Source organism: Equus asinus, chromosome 12 (assembly GCF_041296235.1).
Source record: "Equus asinus isolate D_3611 breed Donkey chromosome 12, EquAss-T2T_v2, whole genome shotgun sequence".
Lineage (NCBI taxonomy): Eukaryota > Metazoa > Chordata > Mammalia > Perissodactyla > Equidae > Equus > Equus asinus.
The window spans coordinates 45,211,694-45,232,275 of NC_091801.1; the positions used below are offsets into that span (position 1 = coordinate 45,211,694).

At 41.3% G+C, this 20,582-nt stretch overlaps 1 long non-coding RNA gene across 2 annotated transcripts in view; it reads right to left on the reverse strand.

The window, feature by feature from the left end:
• Positions 1 to 894: 894 nt before the first annotated feature.
• LOC123275802 (uncharacterized) overlaps positions 895 to 20,582 on the reverse strand; it is a 68,938-nt gene continuing 49,250 nt past the window's right edge. Inside the window, exons 1-3 of one of the 2 annotated variants that reach the window (XR_011493275.1) lie at positions 3,607 to 4,028; positions 2,797 to 2,957; positions 900 to 1,081 (exon numbers count right to left, since the gene is read on the reverse strand). This is a non-coding gene — a long non-coding RNA (uncharacterized lncRNA). Of the gene's footprint in view, positions 1,082 to 2,796; positions 2,958 to 3,606; positions 4,029 to 20,582 lie in introns of those variants that run through there. The other variant, XR_006511886.2, reaches the window with a different exon arrangement.

Here is a 20,582-nt window from a genome sequence, read left to right on the forward strand (position 1 = left end):
AATCTACAATGATCTCAAAAGTTTTTTTAAAAATGTATGCAAACACAAAAAATAAAGTCAAAGAGATCTTCATGGGAGGAAGAAATATTGATATAGTAACACAACACAATGGAACTCATTGGTAGTTTCTGAAAACCAAAGAGAGTAACTTGTCCTGTGGCACTTTGGATGTGGCTAGAGGCTCAGCGGTGGGAGGTAACCTACTTTTCCATTGCAAAAGGGCTAGGCAGGCTCATGGCACTGATACAGGAAGGAAAAATGGAATGGCTCAGATGGCAATGAAATTCTATTAAAGAAGAGTAAGACTGTGTGACTAGGGGAAGAGGCAGCTGCTGGGCTCTGGTTCACAAGTGGGTCTAGATGTGCCCCAGCTTACTAGCAAATAAAATTACATTCCTTCATTGGCTAATGTGGTATACAGTGCCAGCCAGCGGCTTCCTCTCCTGCAGGAACTTCCAGTGATGTTTCTAGCAATGCTCCATGGATACTTATGAATGCACAGTATAAAATGCATAGCAAAATACACACAAACATGGAGTAAGACGTGCTCAGGTCCTAATATTCAACTCATAAGACAAAAGATTCTATCACAAACCATCAAAAGTTTACAGTTTCTTGAGAGGTTTTTAACAATGAGAGTGATATAATCAAATTTGTCATTTAGAAGATTCCTCTGGCAGCAGCGTAGACAATTTATTAGAGGAGGTGAGGAGTGAAGGGAAAAACAATAAGGATTTCTACTAAAGCGGAGTGGTGATGGAGAGAAGATAAATTCTAGAATTATTAAGGAAGCAAAAATCACTATCTTATCTATAAGAAATCCCCAGTGGGCCTCAGCCCTTGAATCTGTTAGAGTCAAATTCAGCAGCAAAACAGAAAACTCAAAATAACAGTGGTTTAAACAGGATAGATGTTTATTTCTCTTACAAAAAGAATTCCAGGGATATCAGTTCAGGTCTGGTATGGCAGCTCCAGAGTCATCAGGGACTCAGGTTCCTCCTGTATTTCTGATCTATCTTGCTAGTACATAGTTTCCATCCTTAAAGTTACCTCATGGTCCAAGATGGCTGCCAGAGTTCATCTATCATGTCCACATTACACAGAGCAGAAGGGAAGAAAGGAGAAAACTGAGTCAGCAACTGCCAAAAAGTCTTCCCAGAATTCCACACAACATTGCTGTTTATAGTTCATTGTCCAAAACACATGGTTTCACCTACTAACAAGACAGACAGAGAAATCATATATTCTAGCCTTGCTATCCCTACCAGAATATCTGGAATGAATATTTGATGGATAATTAACAGTCTCTGTCACAGCCATCAATTAAGTGAGGCACAGAGAAGGTGAGAATACCCTAGTCCTCCAGGGCCTGAGTCAAAGAGTGCAGTAGAAACTGTGATGTGCCATCCAGATCCCCTTCAATGAAGCCCTTGTTGCTTCCTCTGCAGGGAGTGTTTCCAACAGAGAGCCCAACAGAGAGCCTTCACCTGTCAGCTGCTTCAGAGATCCTTCTCACCCAAGGAGCCTAGACAGCCTACGTTCAATGACTGTTGATGCAAGAATATAAAGGCGTGTCCATCTTGATCCAACTAACAACAACTAGAAAGAACTATTCCAGCTCCAGATCTTCCCATGGAGTTGGCAAAGGCTATTGTTGGGCCACAATGTAGCTTGAATTTTCCCTCTGTCCACTCCTGCGTCTTTCCCTGCCCTTCCTCAGTGTGGATGCCACGGTCACCCTTTAATAACCGTCCTCTGTGCCAAACTCCATCTCAGAGTCTGCTTCCCAGGCAACCTACGGCAAGGTGGGAGGATGTATCTACATGGGGCCAGGTGTCAGAAACTGTAGAAGGAGGTGAAATGTTCATATTTATTGAAAGTATAATGGACCAAAAAGATGGAGAAATGCCACTGTATGCACATTCCCTTTGTTCTTTCTCCTGCTTGCTTCTCACAGCTGTCAGTATGCATGTCTATAGCATCCTCTACATCCCTTCCGATGTGTAACTATCCTCTAGATTTGGATAACCAGATCCTCAAACTCGTTAAAACTGTGTGTAAAGAAGAGAAAATGGATGTTGGATGAGAGCTGAGTCTTCCTAGATATGGAGTGCCTGAGAGCTCACACGGTAGAACTTCTATAATCTCTATCTATGGTTAGAGTCCTTTTCGGTTATTTTCTTGGTTCCTGACTAGGCTCCAAACAGGTGAGATGTGACTCTAAATGCAATAAATTAAGACAGAAAAAAAAATTACTCTAATTTTGCGTCATTTGTTGTCGTAATTCAGAAGCCAATTTTCCTTGCTGTTTCTGGTGCTTACAGAATTTAGCCTAAAAACAGCCTCTCTTCATAGACACCCCTTCCTCTGGCATTCCATTTGCACATATTTGAAAGCTTGTCCACATCCGAGTTTGCTTAGGATGGAAAGAAATCACCTGGGCTCCCTACACATGGAGGGAAATGTCAAAGCGGTGCCAGAACTGCATCAGCCAGTTCTCGCACTGGTGGTCTTTCCCTGCGTGTTACTGCCTCCTGACGAGTGCACACAAGTCGTCTGCAAACATTAGCGTGCACCCAAAACTTAGCAGTTAGAAATATTTTTTCATTTTCATGACTCAGAGCAAACATAATTCATATAGTACCTATGAATACACCCAGTTCTGGACAAAAGAGAATTTTTTGGCAAGAAAGGGAACTTTGCCGTCCATTTCTTTGGGGAGTTTTAGACTCTAGGTTAGTAAGCACCAGATCTTAACGACACAAGTCTGCATGCTATGTGACTTTTGAGGCTTACCTATTCATGGATCTCTCTGGCTTTTCCACTTGTCTCTGTCAACAATTAACACTGCAGGCTTTAGTCATCTGGATTTTTAAAAATTGAATTTGTGACAGCACCTTTCTGCACAAAAGCACTTTTCCGGGCAGGGTGGTTGAGCAGTCCATGGCTGCTTTCTCCTGGTTTATTTCAGAGAAAAGTACAAAGAAAAGATCACCTTCATTTGAAAGACATTAACTAAACTCACACAAGTCTGTAAATATATTTACACAGAGACTGTTATTCATCTTTGAGTCTAGCAAGGCCTGCCACCTGGAGCATGGCAAATACTAAATGTCTGCTGAATGAATAAATGAATGAGTGAATGAATGAAGTGAGGACGTGAATGACTGAATTACCGAGTAAATAAATGAATGTGAGCTCAAGAAACTTTCTAGTAGGAAGATAAAACAAATACACTACACGAAAAATGGAATGCTGAGAGGAGGTGAGAGGGAATGCTCCCGCCAGGTGACATCAGTGGGACTCCCCCAGGCTACCTGGTAGAGTCACCAGAGGGATTCAAAATTCCCAGAGCCCAATCTGTTAAATCAGTCTCCGGGGGTGGATCCAGGCATTGGTATCTTTTAAAGTTCCTCAGGAGATTCCAATGTTCAGCCAGAGTTGAGAACCATAGACGGGAGGATCAGGAAGGGATTCATAAAGGAAATGGTCTTTGTGAGCAAACTTTAAGGATGGATAGTTTGGACTTGTGCAAATGAGCAGGAATTGGGGAAGATGTCCTGACTCCTTTCCCTCCCAACCACACTTCCAGACTGTCTGTCTTACCTAATCCAGACAGATGCTGGCAACTGGTAAGGGGGCACCTGGTCAGGTAAGTGGCTGTCTCCTCTCCAGGCCATTTGAGAGCCTGGTCACCAGTGTCTGAGGTCACCTGGTCACTGAGGTGAGGCTCTGAACACCGAGATTCCTGAGGGAGGTAGCCCCGAGGGATTTCCCACCCCAGGGGAATGTCTGTATCCACTGGTACATCCATCTCAAGACCTGAAGAGGGAGGTTGAAGCCTTTCATCCTTGAGGTTGGGAGCTCATGAAAGATGGGAAAGGTGAAGGCTCCTTCCTGCGGTGTCTTCACAGGGATCTGACAGTCCACCGTTTGCTCCACTGCCCGCTCCCAGGGACACAGAGCACAGGGCTTTCTGCCGCTCTTGGAAGTGATACTATAGAAGGTTCTTAGAAGCAATACCTGAGCTCCAAGGAGCAGACAAAGAAAAATAATGCATCAGAGAAGGACAACAGCCAGAGCAAGAAAGAAACATCAAAACAATCAGAACATAAAAAATAAAGATATAAAAAAATTAGCACTACTAGAGGAGATAGTCTACAACCCACACAAAAAAACTAATAAAAGAAGCTGAGGGGATTTTTAAAAAGCCCTCAAAAGACAGCCTGGAATTTAAACAAACATGATTTTCAAATTAAAACAAATTGAATTAGGTGAAGAATAGGATAGTCAGTGTTGAGACTCAATTCAGGGCAAGGAGGTGTACGTGGAAGAAACCACTCACAGCACAGAGCCCATGCAGAGACGGCCCCGCGAGGGGCACAGCAATCCTAGAAGGAGACGAGGAACGGCTGGAGAAGAGGCAACAATTCAACAATAACGCAAGAAAATGTCCTGCGGACGAAGAAAGGTCAGTAACTGTCTTACAAATTGTCACCAAATTCCACACTCAAGCACACCTGGGTAAATTTTTGAATTCCAAAGATAAAGCAACAAAAGTTTCAGGTTCACAGGTAAAAAAAAGAAGGAAGAGAATCGGCTTGGCACTCACTCTCTCGTACTGGAAGCTAGGAGAGGGACATTTACAGACTTCGGAGAAAACAGGACTGCGTCCTAAGGCTCCTGTGCTAGCCGAGACATCCTTCATGTATCAGGGAGAAAGGAAGATATTTGGGGTATGCAAGAATTCAGAGAGTGTATTATTCTCATACCTAGCCAGGGAAAAAACACTACAGAATAGACTCTAATTAAACAGCAAGTGAATCAGAATGGAGAGCTCAAGATCAGGGAAGAGGAATAAGATAAGAAATAGTGAGCTATGATGCTTGCTATCTATATAAATATGTATAATATCTAAATGCAAGATGGTAAGCCAAGGAAATTCTAATAATAATAATCTAGATGAAAAGTTCTTCCGTATCTCAGCCAAACTAGAAGTGGGAGAGGGATGTAACGATGAAGCAAAAGCATTTCTTACGTCTCCTCTGGGGAGGAGGAGGACAGTGAGGAAGGAAAAGCATTCTAAAGGAGGATTAGTGAACACGAAAGCTGAGAGACCTAAAGAGAAAAAAATAGACACTATAAAAAAATACAAAGGCTTGTTCTTAAAAAGTTCAGTGAAACTGATAAACCCCTCCCAAGCCTGATTAAAGAAGAGAACAAAAAATAGACAAGATTAGGAATGAAAAAAGAGCCATCGTCACAGCTACAGAAGAGATTAAAATAAATACGATAATTTATTATATGACAGTAAATTTGAAGATCTAGAGGAAATTACCAAAATTAATCAGAGAAGTGAAAACCTGAATAATGAATTATAGTGGGAAAGAAGAGCAAGATTATTACAGATCTACCATTAAAAATGGTAGCAGGACAGATGGTTCCACAACTCAGTTTTCTAATCTTCAAAGAATAGATAACATCAATATTAATTAATTTAATAAGGACCATGGAAAAAATTGAAAGCTCCTCAATTTATTTTATGAAGCAAGCATAATTTTAAATACTAAAATTTGATAAAGATAGTACAAAAAAGGAAACTATAGGCCAATCTTACTTACAGATATGATGCAAAAATTCTAAGTAAAATATTAACAAATAGAATCTAGCAATTTGACAAAAAGAATAATACACTGTAACTAAACAGAGTATATTCTAGAATTACAAAGCAAAATATCAAGAAATCTATCAACATAAATATTTTCATCCATAAATTAAAGGTGAAAACCCATATCATCCTATCAATAGTTCCTGAAAAGACTTTTTGATGAAATTCAGCAGCCATCTCTATTAAAACTTTAAGGAAAATAAGAATGAAATGATAGTTGTTGGATATAATAAAGTCTCTATTAAAAACCAATAGCCAATATTAATCTAATCTGCAAAACCAAAAACATTTCAATTAAAAGCAAGAACCAGACCAGAATGCCCACTATTGCCATTTTACTTCAACATTTTCTTAGAAATTTAGAGATTCAAACAAATGTCATATGATAAGAAAATGAAATGATTAGTACAAACATTTGAAAGAAAAAATAAAATACTGGAATATTTCTTTTTGCTCGTGTTCTCTCTCTTCTTTTCCAGATTGAGGCCTGCTATTAACATTACTGTTAAACAATGCCTTGGAGGTTTTTAGGAAACACATTAAGAACATAAAATTAAGTAACTGTCATAAATATTTGACAATATTTTCTTCCACTAATGACATGACTGTCTTCCTAGAAAACCCAGAGAACTCTAATTTTAAAAAATCACAAAACACTCAAGTTAATGAAGAATTTGGTAAGGTGGCAAGATTTACAAAAATGCATACAAAAATTAATCACTTCTTTATACTATCACATGTTCATCTAAAACTAGAAATGAGAAAAATATTTAATTCATCTTAGTGAAAAAATATATAAAATATTGAGAGATAAATATAAAAGAAAGGTATAGGACTACGTGGAAAAAATCTTATAAAAAACATAAAATCTGAATAAATTTTAACACCACACAATTTGTTCACAGGAGTTAATATCATAAAATATTCATTCTATCAAAAAATGTAAATGTAATACAATTCCAATTATAATCCCAGCAGGTTTTTAAATTGTAAATAAATTTTGTTTTGAAGTATAGCATACATACAGAAAAGTGCACAAATCATAAGTGTGCCCATGTGACTAACATCCCCATAAAGAAATACAACATAAGCAGCACCATAGAAATCCCCCGTCATGCTCCCTCCCAGTCTCCACCCTCACCAAGACGACACACTCTCTTGACTTCTAATACCATAGACATATTTTGCTTCCAACAGGTTTTGTTTTTTAATTGGATAAAATGTGCTTAAGACTTACATGGAGGGATGATTGTCCAGAAGAGGAGAAAAATAGGAAAAAGAATAACTGTAAGGGAGACCTAACCTTATCAGATATCAGAGCACTCCAAAAAGCCATTGTAACCAAATCATTGTGTACTAGTACAGGAAGAGACCAATAATGAGAGGAACAGAATAGAGAATGAAAAAAATCAATCCCAGTACATGTGAGCATTTAATACATGACAAAGGTGATAGTTCAAGTCAGTAGGGAAACAATAAACTATTTAATAAATGAGACTAGCTCAACTTACTATTTTCTAGAATGACAAGTTGAATCCCATTTTATGCCACATACAAAAATAAATTCTAGACATAGTAAGGACTATTTACATTTATATAAAATAAAACAATAAATAACTTAGAAGAAAATCTAGGTAAATACACGAGTTGGGGAGATCTCCTTATCAGGATAGGAAACCCATAACCTCTGGAAAAAAGAACATATTTGACTTATTTAAATTGAAAATGCTCAGCAAAAGATAATAGACAGGTGATAGATTTGGGGAAAAAAATGACAGATGACAGATAAATGATAAACAACAATATAAGAGCTCCTACAAATTGACAAGGAAAACTAAATAGCCCAATCCAAAAATGGGCAAAGAATATGAATAGGTAGTTTATAGAAAAGCAAATCCAAATGCCCAACAAACTTGAAAATACACTCAAGCTCACCAGTAGTCTGCAGACTGCGAATATTATACAATGAAATATCACTTTATGAGTATCTGAATGGAAACATTAAAACAAGAGAGATACTGACTGTTGCTAGTAAGGGTGTGGGTAAAGAGTACTCTCCATACTTTGCTGCTGAAAATATGTTTTGGTCTTCTCAAAGCAGTCTGGAAATATGTAACATAGTTTAAAATACACATGCCTTTCAACCTTGGAATCCATTTGGTGGAAGAAAAAGCATCAGTGCGTAAAGATGGACACATAAGAATATTTATTGCTTCATTGTTTGTAAGGACAGAAAATTAAAACAAGCATAATATCCACCAACAGAGAACAATTAACAATGAATATGCAATGGATAAATTATGAAAGAGCTTCATCATGGATTATTATGTAGCCAATACATAAAAAGTGAATTAGAGTGATGCCAGGTGACTGACTGAGAGGGATTTCTGTGAGGTTTTTTTTTTTTTTTAAGATTTGATTTTTCCTTTTTTTCCCCAAAGCCCCCGGGTACATAGTTGTTTATATTTTTTTAATTTGTGGGTCCTTCCAGTTGTGGCACGTGGGACGCCACCTCAGCATGGCTTGAGGAACGGTGCCACGTCTGCGCCCAGGATCCAAACTGGCAAAACCCTGGGCAAAACCCTGAGCGCAGGAACTTAACCACTCGGCCACAGGGTTGGCCGAACTCCATGAGGTACTTTTGAGTGAGGAATAGAAGATATAGAAAATGCATGATCTGATTTTTCCAAAGCAAGCAATGAACTCATAAAACCCTATATATATGGAGACACATATATATATTTATGCATGAGTATATATAATCATATCTCATTATGTGAACACGGAGAAAGTGAAAAAGCTATTAATATCTGGTTATCTGGGGAAGGGACTGGGAGAGCTGGGGGGTGGATTCCTGAGAGGGAGGAAGTGGGGAGTTTCAGGGAATGTTTGGATGGGAAGGAGTAGTTAGCTTAGCTAAGAGGCATTGCTAGGGATGTGCGTACACTCAAAGCTCACACCCCAAGGCTGCTTGTGGGGCCCTCTCTTGGGGAATACCAAAGCCAGACCCCCCTTAGAGGATGTGAGTACAGGACATATCACAGACAGTGCCTCCCCTCCCTCCTATCAAGTGACCTTGTAAAATCATGTCATTATGAATATCAAGGGCACTCACTGTAGGGACCCATAGTCTGGGAAGTGCAGGGCCTAATGCTGTGTTTAGCAGGGGTGCTCCGCAGGTCTGCCACCCTGGGGTCAGTGGGGTAACCATGGGATCACTGTATGTGTGTAGGGAATCTTGGTAACCCCAGCGTCCCCAGGACCCAGCTTGGGTAGGTCAAAGTCCTACCAAAGTCCACAAGTCAAAGCTAATTAAGAATAAATTTTATTATTTATTTATTTATTATTTATTAAGTTTATTATGAATAAACTCCAATTTTCACTTACATCTCTTGAAGAACATTAAGGGATCCAGTTCATAACCCACATCAACACATCTTAAACTACTCTTCCTCAGCATATTAATTTGGAGTGATGGAAATGTTTAGAATCAAGAGAGCGGTGGTGGTTGCACAACATTGTGAATGCAACTAAATGGCACTGAATTGTTTACTTTAAAATGGTTAACTTTATGTTATGTGGCTTTCCTTTCAGTAAATTATTTAGGAAAAAACATACCCTTTCCCTCCCAGCCAAAAACTACTTTTGTATCTCACTCTCAACTATACCAAAAATGTTTCTCAAAGCCCCGCCCACAAGCCCAGTCGGTTTGGTTCCCTTCTCTCTTCCATCCTATGTTTCTTTTGTTTTTTTTTTAAAGACTGGCACCTGAGCTAACATCTGTTGCCAATCTTCTTCTCAAAGCCCCCTAGTACACAGTTGTATATTCTAGCTGTAGGTCCTTCTGCTTGTGCTCTGTGCATGGCTTGATGAGCGGTGCCATGTCCGTGCCCAGGATCTGAACCAGGGAAACCCTGGGACCCCATGCGGAGTGCGGACTTAACCACTGGCCACCGGGCAGCCCCCTTCCTTTGTTTCTGCTCCTGTGTCTGTACCCATTCTCCCTATGCCGAATCTCAAAATCCCAGGCGACATGCTGGCAAACATGGAATGCTCCATGTGTGGGAGGAAAGAAGGAAGCTGAGGGGAAAAGGCACATTTTCCTTTACCAGGTGGTGGGAATGGGCGAGGTGAAGGCTGGTATGACTCATTAGCCAGTTTTGTCCCTTTCACAAATGTGAGCCTAAGGTAATTGGGGGACCGGCCGCCTTCAGCAGGCTGTCTTCCCGGACCCTGAGTCGCTGGCCCTGCCTGTCACAAGCTGTTCTCGGCCCCCCAAAGCCAAGGCCCTGTGGCTGGGAGCCCCCCATCTAAGAGCTGCTTTGGGGTGGGGACACTCCTTGCCATGCTCTCACTGCTGTGGTTACACTCCCTGCCTTGCTAGAGTCTTCTCCAGCCCTCCCTGGGCGACTCTGGGGAGGTGGTGGCGGCGGCGGGGAGGGACGGGAGAGCTCTGTGCTTGGCAGCACGCAGGCTTGCAGAACAGGTGGTTTTGTTTATTTTTCTCCATTTGATTTATAAAATTGTGCCCTTTACTAAAACAGCCCTGGGGCTCAAGCACAACAAGTACAGGCACAGTGAGATGGCATTTAATTAAAATACAGAGATATAGGCAGTAGACATCATGACAGCGGAGCAGAAATTGTGCAAAATAAACATTCAGGCAGCCACCGCCATTTGGCTGCTCAGCAACCAGGAGGACAAGGAGACAGAAGCGTCCCGGCCCGGCCCTCAGCCTACTCACCCAGGGCAGGGCAGACGCAGGAACGGGGCCAGGCTGCAGGGTCTGGGCCCCGAAGTTTCCAAAATGTGCAACTCCAGCCCCTGCTTCTCCTCCTCTGCCTTTTAACGGGGGACAGGTAGGGGGATCCCTGGGCTGTTTCAATAGGTTAACTGTGTTTTAGGGAATCAATCTGCTAGTATCAAAGAAAACTAGCATCAAAGAAAACTTCTGAGAAAGGTCATCATGGCACAGTAGAAAGAACTTTCTACTCTTTTTTAAAAAAATTATTTAAGTCAAATTAGCTTGGCTTCAGATCCTGGCTGTCTGTCACTTACCACCTGTGCTGAACTTGACCAAATGACACAATTCTCTAGGCTTCTATTTGCTCCTCTCTGGGCAAGGACATTAATCAGAAAGATGTCACTGGTTTACTGGGAGTCTCAGCTCACTAGGGGCATACACATGAAAGGGCTTTTGTTTTGGTTTTTTATTGAGGTATTATTGCCATAGAACCTTGTATTAGGAAATGGTTTTATTTTTCCTGAAACTGCTCCCAAACTGTACTTATGTCAAACCTTCCATTTCTTGCTGGGTAGCAGCTCCTTTGAATGACAGATCAGCCAATTCCTTGATGTTTCAGTCACTTTTTATTATTAAACAGTTACTTTTGGTCCTTAAGATACTACCTTGTTCATTTTAAAATTCAATCTGCTGCCCATTTCAAACACCACCCTCTTAGGATTGCCAAATAAAATACAGAATGCCGAGTGAAATTAGAATTTTAGACAAATAATTTTTTTGTATAAGTATGTCTCATAAAATACTTTTATTTTCACTTGCTAAATCTGGCAGCCTCACGCCTTCTCCCAAGCACAGGCTACTACTTTGGCTTTTAAGAAGTGATTCTCAGCCCAGGCTGCTCATTAACAAGTTCAATGCCTGGGTTCTACTCCAGACCAGTTAAATCACCATATCTGGGTATATCAAGAACTTTTTAAAAAGTTCCTCCAGTGATTCTAATGCGCAGCCAGGCTTGAGACTACTGCTAAGTTCCTCAGGGGTGGTCTGGCTTCCTCTGGTCTACTGACGCCTCCCCTTTCCCAGCATGCTTTGCTGGGAGGAGAGAGGGGAGGCAGGTCTCATCTTATTAGACACCCTGTTGTAAGCTAGCAGTCCTCTCCATTGGTCACCATAGCTCCTCCTTTTGACAGCAACAGGCCATTTGTTCCTGTGTATGGCAGCCATCTAAAGATGGGCTCTCCTGTGAAGTGCATTTGTTGGCTCTGTGGAGGGCCCTGTGAGGTTCTTCCTTCTGCCTGGTCTCTGGTGTGGAAATCAGGCCTCAGGTTGCCTTCCCCAAATGAGCCCCCTGCTGGAAGTCTCCCCCCTTCTCCACCCTCCACAATAGCCTCTTGCTGCTAAGAACCCCCCATCTCCATCAGGCAGCCTTCCAAGGGGAGGACACTGGCAACCACACTACCTTCTGCAGGGCCCCGTTGACCCCCGGGGCTTGTCTCAGCCAGCCTCAGGGATTCAGCTGGCCCCAAACCCGGCAGTTCTCTTGACTTTTAGAAGTGGGGTACTTAGCACCTGTTGTTCTCAGATGACGGCCCTAGTTCCCAATGCCAGCACCCCGTCTGCACCCACCACCAAGCTACACTCATAACTAACGTTTGTGGAGATTTTCTACATGTCAGGCACTGTGCTCAGCTATTTCATACATTATTTCCTTTAATCCTCAAAACAGGGCAGAAGATAGGAATCACTTATCCACTTTCGGAAAAGTAAATTTTGGCTAGGAGAGTTTAAATAATTCGCTGAAGGTCATACAGCTAATAAGAATCAGAGCTCAAATTTGACTGCAAAGACCTTGCTTTTGCCACTATAATTTATAATACTCCCGCTGTGATAAAATTTATGAATGAAACTTAACTTGGTGTCTAGTACACAGCAGGCACCCAACAAATATTAGTTCTCCTCCTAGATAACCCTGAAACTGGAAATCTGTCATCAAATACAGTTTTATAATGCTCGATCCAAGTCACTCGGGAAGCAAAAGTTTGTTTCATCCTCTCCTTCTGTTAATCTATTAACTAATTCACTCTTTTAAAACATATAATATGTGCCACACTCTGTACTAGAACTAAGATAGAGGATTTAAAAATTGAATTCATTTCCTGTGGCTGCTGCAACAAATTACCGCAAACTGCTTGCCTTAAATAACAGAAATTTATTTTTTCACGGTTCTGGAGGCTGGAAGGCTGAAATCAAGGTGTGAGCAGGGCCTCACTCTCTCTGAAGATTCTAGGGGAATATTTTTCTTGCCTCTTTCAGCTTATGATGGCTCCAGGTATTCCTCGGGTGGTGGCTGCTGCAATCAGTCTCTGCCTCTGTCTTCACATGACCTTCTCCCTGTGTCTACGTCTTCTTCTCCTCTGCCTATAAGGACATTTGTCATTGGATTTAGGGCCCACTCACGTAATCTGCTATGACCTCATCTCAATATAGTTACTTCTACAAAGACCCTTTTTCCAAATAATGTCACATTCACAGACAGGTTCCAAGAGTTAGGATGTGGACATACCTTTTTTTGGGGAGGGGAGGATCTTGGAAGAAGCACCATTTAACTCAGTATAAAATTATAGCATGTGTGTTGGAAAGAACTTGGGTTTGGTCTTTGGAGTCAAAAAGACATGTTGAAATTTCATCTATGCCGTTAATTCACTCAGGCAAATTATTCAACTTTTCTGATGTTTTAGTTCAAGTCTTCTGAGAAGCAGATGCCACCTGGGATTAACTGTGCAAGAGGTTTATGGGAGGACGTGCCTGATAAAGGAGAAGGAGAAGAAGTAGGCAGGGACAGGCTTTAGACGGCAAGGCAGGTCTGATACCTGTGAAAGGAGAGCAAGAAGGAAGGAGTTTCAGGTAAGAAGACCCTCAGACCACAGCACAGTTTTGAGAAAATTGCAGCCAGGTCAATGGGGAATCCCTGAATGAACATTGCCCCTTGGATGAATCCTGAATCCTGCAGGAATGGGCCACTCCTGGTACCCTTGCTGTACTCACTCATTGACAGGGAGCAGCCCAGGGAAAGCAATGCGTGAGTTCAAATGTGGGGCTGCTTCGAGACAAGCAGCAGCTAGGCTGTCAGCCAACTATACCCCTACAGAAGATTCTCTTGAAGCAGATTTTAGAGCATTTTCATGGCTGCCACATCAGGTTTTTAAAAAATTTCTAAATTAGTACTAATAAAACCTATTTGGCGCCAATGCTGTGAGAAATAGGCAAGTATAATGTGCCTGACATGGCACTGGCATGTACTAGATATGTGGTAGCCAGTCTCCAAGATGCCCCCGATGATCCCTGCTTCCTGGTCTTCACAGCCTTGTATGATCTCCCGTTGAGGGTGGGCTGGATTTAGTAACTTGTTTCTAATAAATAGAATAAGACAGAAGTGACAGTGTGTGACTTGATGATAGGTCATAAAAAAGCAATATGGCATTGTGTTCTCTCTCTCATGCACACACACATACACACGCACTGTCTCTCTCTCAGATGACCAGCTCTGCGAAAGCCAAGTGCCATGGACACGTCCACATGGTAAAGAACTGAAGCCTCCTGCCAATAGCATGCGAGAGAGCTTGGAAACGGATTCTGCAGCCTTCAGGTGACTGTAGCCATAGCCAACATCTTGACTACAATCTCAGGAGACTCCCTGAGCCAGAACCAACCAGCCAAGCCACTCCTGGTTTCCTGATCCTCTGAAAATGTGCGAGATATTAAACATTTGTTGTTTTAAGCCATTAATTTTGGGGGTACTTTGTTATGCAGCACTAGGTAACTAGTACAGGTGTTCAATAAATTGTACATTAGTCTTATTCATAGGAATAAATATAAATCTATCACCTAGGATTTGTTCTTGACCTCAAGTTCCAAAAACCTTGTGGCTTAGCAGATGAGGGTTTACTTTTCTGCAACGGGCTGTTCAGAACTTAGTGCAACAATGTCATTGAAGAGCCGAGTCCTTCTATATTTCCGTCCTGCCCTTGCTAGCAGGTGGCTTCCATCCTCATTGTTGTAAAGCATCTGCTGCAGCTCCAGACGTGGAATCCCCATTCCAGGCAGAAAGAAGAGGACAGGCCAAAAGCCTTCTTCTATGAGACTTTCTCTTTTTATTTAGGGAGGGAAGGCTTCCTCAGGGATCCTCACTCACATTTTACTGGATAGACTGTGCCATAGGATTATATCTAGCTGTGAGGGAGTCTGGGGAGACGAGTATATTAACTTTCCAGCCTTTACTGCACAGGCAGACAAGGGGGAAAGGGAATTCTGAGTAGCTGACCCATAATACCTGCCAAAATAATACAATATTGGGGTCCACAGAGTCTGTGGCATGACATTTGGAAACTCCAGTCCCTATAATGGAAGCAAAGTGCCTAAATCTGTATTTGGGGACCAGGGAATGGTTCACAATGGAAATGACTCTTGAAGGAAGAGAATGAGGTTTGCCAGATGCCCGAGGGCACTTCAGGCAGGAGGAGTGCATGTGCAAAGGCACAGATCCCTGGGTCAGAGGGCCTGTTAGGGAAATGGACAGCAGTTTGGAAAAGTTAGACCATGAGTGGTGAGGTAGAGAGTGCTGAGAAATGATGAGGAACACGTGTCCCATGTGAGGCATTTGGATTTTAACCTGTAAGGCAGGGGTCCCCAACATTTTGATTGTCCACTCCTATTCAATAAAATCTTTTTTGAGCAAACACTCCTAACATAAGTATATTTATTTACCCATAATTGATACACTGTGCCAGCATGCCAGGTGGATTATAAATTGTACGTTAGTGGACAAGCTTCCTGAGGGCAGGGATTTATTCTTTTATTCCCTGCTTATTCCCAGCACCTACATGGCCCCTGGCACAGAGAAGATACTTAATGATACTTATTAATAATGGAATGAAAATTAAATAGAAATACTACTTTTAGTATTTGTTTTTGCATGCCTTGGATCATCTTGTCACCCTTGAAAATATGCAACCCACCCCGGACACCACCAGTGTGAGGGAGAAGAGTTTCTGAAGGATTTGAACAGGGAGTAACATGATGCAATCTTAGAACTACCACTCTGGAGTGGTGTAGGGGGGACAAGAAGGCAAGTCAGCAGGTAGCGTAGAATAGTACTTCCTGAACTTCTAGGATTTCACAGGCCAGTAATAATAATAAATAATAATAATACCAACTATTATTATTAATTTGTCAACTTTTTGTTTTGCCAAATAAGAATTAAAGGGAAAAAAGATTATTTGAGATTTTATTTTTAATGAAACGCATTTTCATACCAAAAAAGTATGAAGGACAATCTCAGGTTAGAAGTGAGCTTTTTTTCCTTTTACAGCTTTTTTTAAATTGTGGTAAAATGTACATACATAAAATTTACAATTGTAACCTTTTTTTTAATTTTTATTTTTTTCGTGAGGAAGACTGGCCCTGAACTAACATTTGTGCCACTCTTCCTCTGTCTTGTATGTGGGACACCTGCCACAACATGGCTTGATGAACAGCATGTAGGTCTGCACCCAGGATCCGAACCAGCAAACCGTAGCCCACTGAAGCAGAGTGCATGAACTTAACCACTATGCCACTGAGCTGGCCCCCAGTTTTAATCATTTTTAAGTTTACAGTTCTGTGGCATTAAGTATAGTCACATTGTTCTGCAACCATCACCACCATCCATCTCCAAAGCTTTTTCATCTTCCCCAACTGAAAATCTGTACCTATTAAGCACTAATTCCCCATTCCACCATTTCTCCAGCTCCTGGCAGCCACCATTCTACTTTCTGTCTCTATAAGTTTTTTGTTTTTTTTTTTCTGTCTCTATAAGTTTGACTATTCTAAGTACCTAATACAAATAGAATCATGTAATATTTGTCCTTTTGTTACCGCCTTATTTCACTTAGCATAATGTCTTCAAGGTTCATCCATGTTGTAGCATGTGTCAGAATTTCTTTCCTTTTCAGAGCTGAATAGTATTGCATTGTATGTATATTCCATATTTTGTTTGTCCATTCATCTGTCAGTGGACACTTTATTTTTACTTTTTGGTTATTATGAATAATGCTGCTAAGAACATGGGTGTGCAAATATTAGTTTGAGCCCCTGATTTCAGTTCTTTCGGCTATTTACCCAGAAGTGGAGTTGCTCGATCATATGATAATTCTGTTTAATTTTCTGAGGAACCACTGTACTGTTTTCCACAGCAGCGGCACCATTTTACCTTCCTACCAGCAGTGCACAAGGTTTCCATATCCTCACCAATACTTGTTATTTTCTGTTTTGTTTTTGTTTTCTTATAATTGCTATCTGAACAAGTATGAGATTGTATCTCATTGTGTTTTTACTTTGCATTTCTTTAATGATTAGTGATGTTGAGCATCTTTTTATGTGTTTATTGGCCATTTGTGTATATCTTCTTTGCAGAAATGTCTGTTCAAGTCTTTTGCTCATTTTTTAAAACTATTTGTTTTGTTCTTGTTGAGTTGCAAGACTTCTTTGTATATTCTGGATATCAGTCTCTTATCAGACAGACAATTTGCAAATATTTTCTTCCATTCCATGGGTTGCCTTTCACTCTGTTGATAATGTCCTTTGATGAAGTTCAATTTTTATCTAAGTTTTTCCTTTGTTGCCTGTGCTTTTGGTGTCACATCCAAGAAATCATTGCGAAATCTAATGTCATGCAAATTTTCCCTATGTTTTATTCCAAGAGTTTCATAGTTCTATTTCTTACATTTAGGTCCTTGAACCATTTTGAATTAGTTTGGGTATATGGTGTTAGGGCAAGGGTCCAACTTCATTTTATAACATGCAGGTATCCAGTTCTGAATTCTTTATTTTAAGTAAATTTAGACTTATGAAGAAACTCACTGCATTGTTCTTAATTTTTCCCTGTAGATTGATGCAAACTTCATCAGTCTGTGGAATGATATTTGGAAACCCAGGAGCAGGGCAGAGACAGTGACAGACTGAACTGGTGCTACAGAGCAGGGTGAGTGAGGTAGGAGAGGAGGGGCTCAGTTTGAGAGTTTTCTCTGCCGCAGAGCCAATAGGATGTAATGGCTGACAGGATATGGAATGAGAAGTCAGGGTAGAAGTCTATTTGAGTGATAGGCAGATCATCTCTTCTTTAATAGAGTAACATAAAGAAAAAACTCTAAAAGGTGGAAGGTACATTAGAATTTCTCTTACGGGGCAAAGAAGGTTTTGTTTAGAAAACATCTTGTGTCATCGTTAGGGGGTTGAAGGAATAAATGTAGGCCTTGATATGAAGAAGAGAACAGGGCAAAGGAAGCCAAAACTAGTCTGCAAAGGAAATAAGGATGTTTTAGTTTTTCTGAGCAGACACAGAGAGAGAGGGTGAGGGATCCAGGAAGACGGGGAGAAGATGCAAGGAAGCTGGAGCAGAGGAAGCGGTGTTGAAAGGATGGTGGAAGCTGGCACCTGAGGGGAGAAGACAGCCAGATTGGAGGGGTAGCGCAGAGACTGAAGAACAGGCTAACATCTTAAGTTGTCTGTTGTTCTGTGTGGTCTGTAACCACCTCCATTATCCTTAAGTTCCAATAAACATCTGCCACATACTCTGTGTTGTGTTATTGGTTCTTTGGGAAGGTAAGTCAAAGAAAAAGGGACAAGGTACCTTTATAGATCCAAGACAGACAGGAGAAAGCTAAGTGATATGCAAAAAGAGCTCTTTTCTTCCCCAGCTACTACATAAAATCTTGTATTTTGCAAGATTGACCCAATCCCTGTGGCCATAGGAGTGCAAAGTGCTGATGGCCTTACAGCTTGGTTACTCCTCACCTCTGAAAATATGGCTGAGACAAAGAAATGAGTTTATGCTGACAGCAACAGGGCTCACCTCTGAGGTTGGGGACAGGTCAATCCCACTCAAATCAATGGCTTCTACACATGGAGAAAGCGGGTCGAAGCAACCGTGATGTTTATCATTAAGCCAGTTTTTATAATATTAAAGTAAAAGTTGGAAGACCTGATGACACCCAGGTGGCTGATACTTGGATTACATAGGATTAGAAATACTAAAATCTAGTTAAGGAAAAAATGCATATTGGCTTGATGCTTCTTGGTGATAATGTTTGGGCATTTTCCAAACATCCTAATTTCAAATATAAGCTTCGATATATTCATGGAAGCAAAGTGTAGCTGTTGAGAGGCAGGCCGTCTGGGTTCAAATCCCAGCTCCACGCTTGCCGTGACTTCGGCTTAGTCTCCTCACCCACAAAATGCAGGTCACAGTAATACCTGCTTCAGAGAATTGGCAGGAGGATTAAGAGACTGAATATTTGTAAAATTCTTAGAACAGTGCTTGACACATGGTAAGTGTCTGTTAAAAATAAAATTAAAAACTAGATGCTTCTTCGGTCCCTGATGGTCTCCTAAATTTTATCTCCCTTCCAGCCATATATCTGCCTCCTTCCTCTCTGACCCATGGCAAAGTCTACTAAAATCAGAAGGCAATCAATCGACTCTCCCTAACCTCCACAACATAGAGTCATCTCTGGGGACCAAGAATAAATAATTGGCGTGATATTGATTAGACTTTGAGGTCACTCTTTCTTTCCCGTGACTGTGACTGTTGTTCAATTTAGAACAATAATAGGCAGTCAGTGATTTACAAAATGGTGTCGTGATCACAGAGTGAAAGAGAGCGACTCCCCCTCTAGAATGGCAGCATGGATGGAACAGCGCTCGGGCTGCGCAGAAGCTTTCCGGCTCCGCCAGCATTTAGAATCGTGTGTGAGGATGCTTTCTGAAATGCTTGGTCATAGCTTTTTTCCTAATCATAATTCAGACAATGATTCAATGTACTGTGATGTTTATTACAGTGTAGTTTATAGCAATGAAAGATTGGAAATGACTTAGATGTCCAACAATAGGGGACTGGTAAATAAATTAAAGGCAGCCACGTGATACAATTATTCAGCCACTAAAAGTCACATTTTCAAAAAACTTTCAATGACAATTTAATATTGACAGTACAATGTTACGTGAAAAGAGGAAGACACAAAACAGTATAAAGTGTAGGATCTCAGCTTTGTGAGGAATACACACACTCACCCACACGCCCATCGAATATGACTGGAAGAATACACATTGGAAGCCTAACAGTGTTTGTCTCTGGGAGATGAGAAATGGGATGGTTTTCATTTTCTTCTTTATATTTTCCAAGTTTTCTCTGATGCAGATGGGGGAAGCTATCTCCCTTACCACTCGCCCCTGGTACAAACCCCTGTACGACAGATCTCCACAGAGAAGGTCCACGTTCCTGATACTCAGAACCCGAAGCTGCCCTGGATTTTGTACACACTACAGCCTGGGTGTCAAATTCTTCTTTAGTGTTGTGTGATTTCCTTGTCTCCACCCATAATTTCCCCCTTTTTCTTAAGAAGGAGGAGCTGGTTTCTTTTGCCCGTCATTAAAAGAATCGTAATTAATACTATACTCCAATTTCTTCAGGTACATACATTTTATAGCCTCAGCTAAATTTAAGCCCTTTGATGCCAAGGACTATGTCTTTCACTTTTCTCTGTACCTCTCAGAGCACAATTAAGCCACTTCTAGGCCCACGAGAACGCAAAAGCTGTGTGTTTCCCTCAAATAGCAGGAGGCACAAAGCAAATACCTTCTGCACGGTACAACCATCGAGAGGCTTAGGGCGTGAGGAAGGCGAGAGAAAATAAAGAGCATCTCCTCTCTGGTCATCTGTGGGGGCATGTGACCAGGGCTTTTCAAGAGCAGAGCGAGCTTTTAGGAGGAGAAAGTCCATGAGCGCTGATCCTGTTATAAAAACGTGCTCTTTTCTGCTAGTCATTAACCAGCAGGCCCAGCTTACCGAGAGTGTGGACCAGCCACGCAGGCCCTGCAGCAGAATCCTCCCCAATCTAATTAGAAGCTCCATCAACTGAGGCTGGGCTCCACATAAACAAGGATCCTGACACATTTCAGGGGGCCTTTCTGAAGTCAGAAAACGCAGGCTTACACCTGATTACAAACTGAACCCTTCCAACCAGGCTTTCTTTTGGTAATCAATTTCATAGATGATATCTATTCTGTGCAATGAGCTTTTTGGCAAGCATTAGGCAATATCTACCCCTCCTCAAAAGAATTAAATTTAGGCAAGGG